Below are 11,213 nucleotides of genomic sequence, written 5' to 3'. Positions count from 1 at the left end.
ATTGCATTTAAAATTAATTTATCTAATGGTTATCTAATCAAATATTTGAATGTTGACTTTTGGGGGGGTATATGTAACAGTATACTGCTCAGTACTCTGCCATCTTTAAATTGCTTTTAGTTTCATGGTTGTAGTAACAACAGTTTTTTTTTTTTAAGCCTCAAAAATAGTGGGCCATTACTATTTACTACATCACCACATAAAGCTGGTGATACTTTGCATTACGTCATCACCCATCTAATAGTGAGATATTTTGAAAACTCTTTTTATATTTATTTCTAGAAAGAAATACACACAAGAAAATGTAATAACCTTTACTTTAAGTAACAGATTAGCTGTTCCAAATATTAAATGAAAGTTCACTTAAAAAAGAAAATAAAAAAAACATTCTGCTATCATATACTCACTTTCATGTCATTCTAAACCTGTAAGGAACAGACTGAAATAGATTTTCAATAATCTTCCCCTCTTCTGAGGCTTTCAAATATTTTCTTTTTAAATTAACTTTACAAATTATATTTTTGTGGTAAACCATTCCTCTAAGTATGCAACCATATACAATGCAGTTTATCTCATGTGGCTTATATGAATTTGAGTCCAGTTTGTATAATTTCCCAAACCAGTTTCTCTTTTTCTCTCTGTCTTTTTTTATTGTACCAAACAGATTAAACACAAAAATAAAACAGAGCTCTGACTTTCAAATCTAACATTTCTGTTAAATATTCATTGAAATCAGTTTTTGTTGTGTTTCTTTCCCATCACACTGCAGTTTTCACTGTTTTCTCACAAGCATGTGAATACAGACAGCAGCTTCACAGCATTCATCAGTCACTCATTCAAACAGCAATTAGATAAAGTGCTACACTATGGCTTTCTTCCGTATATATATTGTATAATCTTGTATAAAAAAACATCTTGTTTTTCATCTTGTGCTGTTTCAGATCCCCAGACACACACGATGTATGTGTGCAAAGCTTTAAGACTGAGAATCCATGTCCCAATTAGTATGTGTCAGTCTAGTGTCTCTCTTTCTCTTAGTGTCACAGAAAAATAAACCAACCATATTAGCAATCTAGTTTCTTAAAAATCTCTTAAAAATTGTAATTTTGTAATGCAAAAAATAAAATGTTATTACATTTAATTTAATTCATGCTGTACTATTTAAATATAGATGCTCCATAACTGGCTTCCTCGTGCCTACAGACGATCAGCTGTGCTCATATTTAGTACAACAGCACACATTTGATATTACTTAATTGCCAAATAAGACAATAAAACATTTTATTGTATGACTTGCATATTGTTGCGCTTTTGTTAGATTTGATTGCTTCTATTGTCCTCATTTGTAAGTCGCTTTGGATAAAAGCATCTGCTAAAGTACTATATGTAATGTCAATGTAATGTGTGTGTACGTATATATAATTTTTTTTTACTTTCTAATAAATCACACAGAGATAAACACTGTGAGGGTATGAGGTACTCAATGTCTGTTTTATGTATCTATTCATTCGTTCGTGCATTCATTCATTCATTCTTTATAAACAAGAGACCAAGAGGTTTTCTTTTGTCCAGGGGGCAATTTTACTTACTTTATTTAATAACTGTTTTGCAAGTTAATAAATTCCACAGTCCAAGATGCAACTAAACATAAATGTTGATGTCAGAATTTTTTTTTTCATTAAATAGAACTTATGTATTTTAATGTTTTAAAATTCAATACAAATAAATAAACAGTCTTTAATCCACAATCCAAAAGGGGTAACACAAGGCAGGCAGCGACACACACAAGAACCACAACCTCAACGTTAATACCGGATGCTAAATACATGAAAACACAGGGCTTAAATACGCAAACTAAACGAGATAATTAACAAACACAGGTGGATACTAATGAACTAATAAAGAAACAATGAGGACAGGAACCGGAACATAACCAAATATGGGCATACGGAAACACATGGGAAGCAAAACACACAAAACACGGAACAGAGTCTGACAATGTCGTGTGTTTCAAATACATATATGGTTAATTTCTGTGGAATACAAAAGGATCTTTTTCCATACAACTTTTAAATGCGACATATCACTGGTCACTGTGATGTGTCCCTTTTGTGTTTCATGTATCCCTAACGAACAGCATAGAAGTTTGCAATTACTTTAAGGTGAGTAAATATTAATAATTTGTCTTTCTATTTTAATTTTGGGGTGAGTGATTCCTTTAAGGGTCTTAATCAGCAATGCATGTGTAGCATTACAACAACACATTACAGTATTATCAGAGTCTTTCAAGCATTTATACATTCATGAGGAAAATCAGAGGGAGAGCCTTGTGTCAAAACAATTTTGCTATCTTCAGGAAAAACATTCAATTTCAAATAAAAGGGGCCTAATTACTGTTGGATGCAAATTTGAATGCTGTTACTAAGCCATTACATACATTCTTGCTTTTGCACGCCACTTTTCCGCCATTTTGCTGATGTTAAGCAGATATTTTGTGACTCCGCAATAATTAAATGGCAACAGCAATTCACAGATAATTCAAAATGTGAATTACCAAAATGCACACGGGTGTCATTATGAGATGCTGGAGCATCTACAATCAATACATTTTAGGCCTTTTAGCTAATCCTGCTTTATTACAAACACTTCAATGCAACTAATTAAACAGCTGAGGAAGGAATGTTTGAAATGCTTTTCCGGAGGAGGACATTAGCAACAATTAACATATTACTCATGTTAACAGTTTGACAATCCCCGCTTGAACGGATACTTAGGAAACTAAAGCCACACGAAATGGAAAAATGAAAGTAAACACTTTACTCGTTAACTAATTCTGCTGCTTGTGCAATGACTGTGCTTTAGAGCTCCATTAATGGAGGCCTTGATTGCAACAGGCAGTGAGTCGCTGTTAAAGACCCGCTTATTTTTCTGCCTTCATTTTAGCCTGCAGAAAGAAAGGTTTAATGAGAGGACAAGCAGAGAGCTGCAAATTACATTTTAAATGATTTGTTTAGAATCAGTCAGTTTCTAAGACAGTCCAAAATATTTGTTTATTTATAAATAACTATAAAAACAAAGTTGATGTCTTCAACAACCCTGATTCAATGTAATGAAATTCAATATATAAAAAAATATATGACATTAGCATATATCTGTCTTACAGTTGGAAAAGTCTAAATGGAAAATGGAAACAATATCAGTTAGTTTGAAATATTCCAAGAGATTCTTTATTCTTTCTGTAACTGTAATGTTTAAAACATGTTAAAAAATGAAAGGCATAATTTTTGGTGAAAAAAAGCAGATACAGTTACACTGTAAAAAAATAAAATAATTATATATATATATATATATATATATATACATGTGTGTGTGTGTTTATTTAAATCAACTTCGCTGTATAAGTCATTTCAACTTAAATTGCATTAAACTGACATTAAAAAAACGAGTTGAATATTGCATTACTTGTTTTAAAAAGTAGAAAATTATTTGCTTATTTTAATGAGTTAAAGTAATGTAAAAACATACAGTATGTTGTCATGACTTATTGATCATACCATTTTTTACAATTATGTTTTTTTGCTATCAGTTGCTGTGATATTAGTTGTTCTCACTTCCTTCTAATACAATCACATAAATTATCATTATTATTTAAAATTGTGTTAAAAATGTCTAAATTAACTTCATGTTCGCACTCTCAATGCATACCAGAGCAACAGCTAGCAGTTGCATAAATAACAGGCTACATACAAGGTAAGTTAAAATGAAATAAGTTTGACTAGAGTATATTTATGAATATCTGCAGTACTCTTTTATAGGTTTACTTCCTTATGCAGCACATACATCTATTCGGTTGTGAGTTCCACAGTTCAAATGGTAATGGAGAACAGGACTGATCCTACAGGTATCTTTCTGTCTGTTCCTGGAGTTAAATATTCTGGTTTCTGATCCCCTTCCATCATTATCATTTTGAAGTTTTATTTTTAAACGCTCTATGGCGCTGAAGCTTGTTATCTCTTCTCTGTGGTAGATTTGGGTGAGAATTTGAAGGTGCCTCAAGCATGGTCAGGCATGATTTAAAAAGATGTATATCGCATAGCTTGATTATGAGCTGAGATATGTTCAATTAAAACTGGAACATATCAAGTGGGACTCTTTCGTTATTCCACTGAATATTAATAAGGCCAATTAACTGCGATAAATTCTCATTTAAAATGTAATTGGTTGCTAGATGACACTGTATGGAGGTTCACACAAGACTGAAGGAAAAGCAGTTACAATAAGTCACCCTTCACTCTTAAAAATCAAGGTTCCAAAATGGGTTTTGCAAGTATTATTAGATTGCAAGTATGCTTCCAAAAAGGTTTAAAGAATGTTAAAGGTTCTTTATGAAACAATACAGCTTTCACCAATTATTTCAACATAACTCAAAAACAACTATGAAAATATAGTTCTGCTCATGTAGTTACATATATAAGATGCTGTTTTTGTGATTGCTCAAAAAGTTGCACAATCATTTTTAACAAGGATTTCGAGCTACTGCATTAACTTATTTCCACATAAAATATGACTGTTAAAATGACATTCAAAAGCACAGTTTAAGTAAACAGTGCGCTGCAGAAACACTTGGACTTTGTCCTGTGTCCTTAATGAGCCCATACATCTGTTTCTTTATTCATCCTTCACTGACTGAAATAAACCCATTCATTTACAAATGGGCTCAATGGTGACGGTAAAACCACAGTGCCCATGGTGTGTGAAATGTACCGGGCAAAACATACATCTAAATTTGGGAGCATCAGAGATTAAAGGAGACATTCACAGTTGGCCAGAAAGGCTTAATGAGCCGGTTAATGATGGCAGAGCCACTGATATGCCACAGAATAGATACCTACTGATTAAACTTATGATTTTTCCTTCCAAAAATGTGAAAGTCTCCTAGGGGGTAGAGCAAATGAGTTCATGGCCTTTGAATACACATAAAGCCCCTGCTAAAGCTGTTCAGCAGGGAAACATGCCTCGTTTGAGAGCGGAAGGTGATGTGAGGACAGTCATATCAGACAAGTTGGAGGCAATGTTCGGGGTTTTGCAGGGTCTGCTGAATACTGTTATTATTGTATTTTTATGTAATATGAAGAGCTCTGCTGCTTCTAACCTTATGCTGAGTCACTGTGAGGGCTGCTGTTACTAATGCCCCAAAATAATTGGCGGCCATCATAAATACAGTACTGTATATATGCTAATATAACAACAGTTTTTTTTTACAAGAATGTGCTGATTTGTTTATGCCTGAGGCTCAGTAGACAGAACATGCTAATAGAAGCACAAATATTTAAAAGGTGAACTCTACAGGGTGCAGATTTATTTCATCAGCCACTACCTTTGTTCTAAATACATGGTATTGATGGTATGCTAAACTGTCTGCTAAGATAATGCATTACTCACAACGAGGTGGTTACAGTTTTGTAGTTCAGGCTTGTGCACTATATGACACTATATTATGGTGCAGGGAGAGTCATTATTGCATGTTCTGCGACACTTTCAAAGTAAGTGATGTTAAAAGCGCATTGAATTTTATCCAGAAAAGATGAATGTAATCTAACAACGTCATATGGTCGATGTATGTATTGTGGCAGTTCGGAAAACAAATGTCCGGTGAGTAGCACTGGAAGGTTTATTCTCAATCACATTTAGGCATAATATAAAATTGACTACACCCTAGCCTAAATGTAACCCATAGTGTTAACAGAAGCAAACGTGACATAAAAATGCATTGGCTGAAGCAGCCATGCCAATAGTACCTTGCTTCTTTGTATTTCAAATCTTTTATTGTGACTTGTGCTTCACGTGAGTTGTACCTGAGTGCTCTGCATTGCAAGTGCAATGCTGTACCAGGTGAGCTAATGAGCAAGTTTACTGCTTCAGAAAAGCTATGCATACTGCACACAACAAAATGTATTTGCTTACAAATCATGCACTATGGTAAACATGTTTTGAGGTCATAACATAGTATTATGTAAAGAACCACTTGAAAATAAATGTTTATTAAACAATAATGTGCCATTTTAATCATAGTTTGTGTGAAAAGGAATACAAGTTGTTGACATTTTACTAGTGTTTATTTCAGCTGGAAACTGCAGTGAATTGCATGTATAGGTTTTTTTATTTGAGTTTTTTAGTTAAAGAAAACCGTGAACAAATAGAAAACTAATACGTTTTGGGAATTAATTCTTAATGCTTGGCTTCATACTCTTGGATTCGTCAAACTCCTTGACATTTCAAAGAAAAGAATGACTGGTATATTATTTAAAATTTCTCATGTTGTGTTTCATGGAAGAAATAAAGTCATACGGGTTTATAACAAGATGAGGGTGAAAATGATGAGAATATTAATTTTGAGGTTAACTATCCCTTCAAAACAGCCAGTCAAGGTAAAAATGGTTCAACTTTAAAACCATAACTCAAGACCTCTGCATTCAGTTTCATTCAGTTGTGCTTGCTCTAGATATTTTTGAAAAGAAGAATGGCTCACCACCTGCTGTGTACAGTATATGCCCTCTAATGCTCTTCAATCAGTGCTGAGTGCTGTTGCTGCTGCGTGTTGTGAGTTCAGAGGTTGTTAATTGTGTAGGATTTCTATCCATAACAGACACGGATATGCCATGGAATCATCCCAGCACATGACTCCAATATTCGGGGGCGATTTCCTGTCAGTCTTGTCTCATCTACTCATGAGATCTAAACTAATTCAATCAGGAGACAACAAAGCTTTCTTTGTATCAGAACTGGAAAGTTCGTTCACAACATATAGAAACCACGATGTCTTGTGACCACCAATGAATGTAACTATTATATCTAAACAGGAAAAGGACAGTAATTGAATCACGCCCTCGGGCCTGCAAGCACGGGATATACAGCGTGATGCCACATGACCCATTGAACATCTGCTTCCTGCCCTTTCTGAAACCCTTACGTTTCTTTTGTCACAGACAAAGAAACAGAACGTACACAGACAATTCATAAGACAATCAGTGAAAATCATTGAAAGTATCGGAGCAATATATTCACAAATAATATGTTTATGTCTGATGATGTGTGATGTGTATCCTGTAAAAGTTTAACCAATGTGTATAAACACCTTTTAGTAATTAAGATAATTAATGTGGATGCAAACTATCCGATATTGAGCTTGAATGAAAGCTTGTTTTATTCACCGAACATTGGTTATATTATAATAGTACATTGTATATTCTCTATCATTTTCCGGTGAAGATATGTTTATAAGAAGTTATTAAAACCTGCAGAAATACTCCCCACAAATAACATGTGACTTCAAAAAAAAGGAACCACACAGGGCGTAGCCCCGCAGCCACCATCTGATTGGACAATGACCTGCTGGCTGGACAAAAGTCAGCTTGCTTAAAAATGGACACCAAACCCTTACGCTCTCGCTCTCTCGCTCTCTCTCTCTCAAGACCTTTGGCTTTCCGCCTTGGCGAGCGCGACAAAAGTGCTCCCATGCCGTAACATTGCACAAGCGAGACTCCAGAACTCAAACACTTCAGTTGACACTTCGCGATCTTCAAAGAACTTAAAGCCTTGCAAACTGAGACTTTTCAGCAGAACTGCTCAAGCCTCTACGTCATCAAGAAAGCAACCAATCCAACGAGGGCTTCCCCAAAAGGACGTCATCCAAACGTCATTCCGGCGCCTGATCAACAGTCAATCAGCCACGGAATCCCCTCCAGTAGCCACGAGGAACGACTCAGCTTTTCAGCTGTCACCCAAAGCAAAACGCAAGTAAACGAACAAAATCTTCTATCTGCTGAACTGACGCTGATGATTGATTTAAGCAGTAAACTTAAGACAAAATATCTGCTTTGTGAATTCTCTCAGGCTCTCAGTGAATTAACTCGTGGAAATGAGTGTTAGAACCAAGAAAACTTCATGCAACTCCGTTAACTAATTTCCTTGAATCTTTGTGTGTATGTGTGTGTATGTGTATGTTTTAGCTTAGTTTTAATGTAATCTAGAATAGCCAATAAATTAGTTTTCATTTATAAAGAATCATTGTCTGGTGTCATATAACTTTAAAGTCAAAACCTTTGCCAAAGATCACATTACCTAGCTCGTAGCTTACTTATCTTTCCCGTGGCCAGGGAAATACAAAGATTCAAGTTGTTAAAATATACTGAGATCACCAGCTCGCTGGACGACCGTTGATTTAAAGTGTAAACTATCAGATTTGAATTCAGTTTTAATCAGGTGGACCTCGAATTTTCAGATTTGAGTCCTTTCAAACCCTGAATGAATTAATAATAATTAATTCCCTAATAAAATTAAGTAATCAAAGACATTACAATTGATAGTATATGCTTTTGATGAAGCTTATTTACGAATTTTTAAAATAATTGTCTCTAGGAGCGGAATTCACTGAAACTACATTACCCATGATGCTGTGCAGAACATCCCAATTTCCTAATCCCAAAATCCCGGCATATCATGCCAAAAGAGGTTGCAGGGAATGCCCTCTATAAAAAATATGCATATTTAGCAAAAAAACAAAAAAACATAAACATAAAACTTATTGTTTTTATATTTCACCCTTGATTTAATTTGATTATGCTTCATAGGATTGCAATTCTTTCCCCCACTAAATAAAAAGTGATTCACCTTGTAGCTGGTTGGCTTGGTTCATCATTTTAATGCTTTAACAAAGACTTTTTAAAATCTCTGAAAAAAATGAATGAAAAAAAAATACTAAAGTCTAGTCTGAAACTAATTCACTCTCTAGGACCAATCATAGTTTAGAATTTTGGTGTATATCTGAACACGGCTCTGATCTTATTAGCAGTTGAAAGCACACTCTAAAAAATGTTTTGGACTAACCCAACTTTTGGGTTAAAATTTTAATGTAAAAACTGTAACCCAACGGTTGGGTTAGTCCATATTTGACCCAAAGTTGGGTTGAAACAACCCAGCATTTTTTAGAGTGCATGAACAAATGATCAAATATTTAATTATCTTTTGATCCTAAAAGTCGCATATTAAACTTTGTGAATGATGGCCATTCCAATACTGTGGAAATCTGTCAACATTTGTGGGTGCAGATATTGTGTGGGCCCGACCATCAGCGGTGGTGGTCACCAGCTTCTGAGTCACACGCTGTCGTTATCACCACCCCCAACAACCTATTTTCATGTCAGCATCTCTCCAAGAGGCACAGTAATTGGCTGAAGGTTTCCGTGAGACTTTGATAGTCGATCATTGCTGCAACAGCTGTCATTGACAGTGTTCTGTGAGGGGCCAGTGGATAGGTGGGAGAGGCGAATCATCGCATGCAATAATAACTGAGCATGTGGGCTGATTACTGAAGGAGTCTGGGAGATTTACTGGGATCAGCAGACTGCTGTGTATGAGTATTTGCATTGGTGAGCGAACGCAGTGATCCTGTTTCTGTCAGAGCATGGCTGCTAAAAAAATACTCTCTACATTTCTGGATGAAGGCAGGAGAGCGGCTACCATCAATCAATGCAACACAGAGTGCGAGCGGTTACACCTCACTCCACATCCAGCTGTGTAGCTACTAGGGGTGCAAAAGCTCCCATATAATAAAAATAAACATAACTACCCATATGGTTTGCAATCCTTGCAGTTCATTTAATGTCTAATGACATCTGTGGAAAATATACATATACAACGTGTATGAAGTGCAAGGTGTATGTTTTTAGCAGTAATTACAGTAATTTCCTGTACTGCCAGAGAAGACAGATAAACTGAATGAATAAAACAGCAATAGATTAAATGGATTTGGAGCAAATTAATTTTGCAACTAAAAAAAGGCATTTGATCAATTCCCTGAACATTGTAGAAAAAATATTGTCACCATTTGGTAAATTGTGCCGTTTTGAAATATGCAATTTAGCCTGGTTAATTCACACAGAATCAAGGAGTTTTTCTGTGGTTAGTAGGCTGTTAGGGGAATCGTTCCAAAATGTAAAAAAAAAAATAACCCTGTAAAGCCTGACATATGAAATCATAGTCAGATTGTTTCTTTTGTATTACACACACACACACACACACACACACACACACACACATATATATATATATATATATATATGATATCACACGAGCAGGGAGAGCAGTAGGCTATAACACAAGTGTTGCTTTTGTCCTGAATATCACAAGTTTAAATGTGATTTTTTTAAGATAAGTTGATAAGTTGATATTGTGTTATATTTTAAACCCAATATTATGTGTTTTTGCTCAATTTTTCAAAGAATAGATTACCTTTAAAGCCATAGCAGAATTGGTGTGCATCTTTGAGCAACACAGTGGTGTTTAGTTACTGAATGAATCTGCGTTTTGAACAAATCGTGTGAATCAATGATTCAAAGGCCTATTCATAAAGAGAGAGAGAGCAGTTTACTTAATTCCAATAGGGTCTGGAGGCAGACATGTACTTGCATTTTCAGACTTGCACTTTCAGACACCTGCACTTCCGCAAGTTACGTCACTTGCAGTCTTTTTTTTTTTTTTATTTAATTTAATATATTAATTATTATTTTTTAAATTGAATCTCTCAACCTTTTACACAAGTAGCCAGGTGGTGAAGACAAGAACAAATAAACTAAATCACGAAGTCACTTGCACTCTCCGCTACCTGCGACGTCACTTGCAATCGACACAAATCGTGCGTGTTGCCAATGGAGACAAGACGCTGTGGTGGTTAAACGATTAAAACTAATTTAGCACTATAACATACAGGTTCCTGCAAGTCATTTGTAGGAGAAAAAGACCCGCAAATCCGTGGCCACAGAACAGCAGAATATGAACGCAATGTGCAAAGTCTCTCATTAAGCACTTTTAAACCTCCCGTAGAAAACCAAAAACACTTAATATGGATTAATTTGTTAAGATAGTGCTATTAAAAGATCAAATTCAATATACAGTTTATTAATATAATCTATATGTATATAGTGTTTTCCTCCCATACCACAAACCGTGGCATAATCTGGCATAAAGGACTAAGAATATAAAGACCTCATATGCTCCTCTTCATTATTAAAACATAATTAATATGTACAGATGAGAAGGTGAGCCCAGAATAAAGGGAGTTGGTCTATTTAATATCACTTAACAGATTTCTCAATGCGCGTTCATATGGTCTATGGTATATATATATATATATATATATATATATATATATATAT

The sequence above is a fragment of the Sinocyclocheilus grahami genome, unplaced genomic scaffold, assembly GCF_001515645.1.
Source record: "Sinocyclocheilus grahami isolate Dianchi unplaced genomic scaffold, SAMN03320097.WGS_v1.1 scaffold521.1, whole genome shotgun sequence".
Taxonomy (NCBI): Eukaryota; Metazoa; Chordata; class Actinopteri; order Cypriniformes; family Cyprinidae; genus Sinocyclocheilus; species Sinocyclocheilus grahami.
This window is presented reverse-complemented; position numbering follows the sequence as displayed.